This window comes from Limulus polyphemus, unplaced genomic scaffold (assembly GCF_000517525.1).
Source record: "Limulus polyphemus unplaced genomic scaffold, Limulus_polyphemus-2.1.2 Scaffold8873, whole genome shotgun sequence".
Classification (NCBI taxonomy): Eukaryota; Metazoa; Arthropoda; class Merostomata; order Xiphosura; family Limulidae; genus Limulus; species Limulus polyphemus.
The window spans coordinates 1-1,228 of record NW_013674483.1 but is presented as its reverse complement, the minus strand read 5'-3'; positions in this window follow the sequence as shown (position 1 = coordinate 1,228).

Below are 1,228 nucleotides of genomic sequence, written 5' to 3'. Positions count from 1 at the left end.
CGAGCCGGAATAGAATCTGTTTCTATAACATTCACATTGAAGTTTTCAATAAAACTGATACACTGAAGCTAAACTTGGAATTTTAGGTCAGTTGCTTCATTCTCCTGACGTTCAGTAGAATGTTCTCGTAATGCTGCAACACTGACCTGTGTCACAAACAGCATGTCATCGTAATACTGTAACATTGGTCTGTGTCACAAGAAGTACGTTCTCGTAATACTGTAGCATTGGTCTGTGTCACAAGAAGTATGTTCTCGTAATACTGTAACATTGGTCTGTGTCATAAGAAGTATGTTCTCGTAATACTGTAACATTGGTCTGTGTCACAAGAAGTATGTTCTCGTAATACTGTACATTGGTCTGTGTCACAAGAAGTATGTTCTCGTAATACTGCAACACTGACCTGTGTCACAAGCAGCATGTCATTGTAATGCTGTAACACTGGTCTGTGTCACAAGAAGTATGTTCTCGTAATGCTGTAACAATGGTCTGTGTCACAAGAAGTATGTTCTCGTAATACTATAACATTGGTCTGTGTCATAAGAAGTACGTTCTCGTAATACTGTAACATTGGTCTGTGTCACAAGCAGTATGTTCTCGTAATACTGTAACATTGGTCTGTGTCACAAGAAGTACATTCTCGTAATACTGTAACAATGGTCTGTGTCACAAGAAGTATGTTCTCGTAATACTGTAACATTGGTCTGTGTCACAAGCAGCATGTCATCGTAATACTGTAACATTGGTCTGTGTCATAAGAAGTATGTTCTCGTAATACTGTAACATTGGTCTGTGTCACAAGCAGCATGTCATCGTAATACTGTAACATTGGTCTGTGTCACAAGAAGTATGTTCTCGTAATGCTGTAACACTGGTCTGTGTCACAAAAAGTATGTTCTCGTAATAATATAACATTGGTCTGTGTCACAAGAAGTATGTTCTCGTAATGTTGTAACATTGGTCTGTGTCACAAGCAGTATGTTCTCGTCATACTGTAACATTGGTCTGTGTCACAAAAAGTATGTTCTCGTAATACTATAACATTGGTCTGTGTCACAAGCAGCATGTCATCGTAATACTATAACATTGGTCTGTGTCACAAGAAGTATGTTCTCGTCATACTGTAACATTGGTCTGTGTCACAAGCAGCATGTCATCGTAATACTATAACATTGGTCTGTGTCACAAGAAGTATGTTCTCGTCATACTGTAACATTGGTCTGTGTCA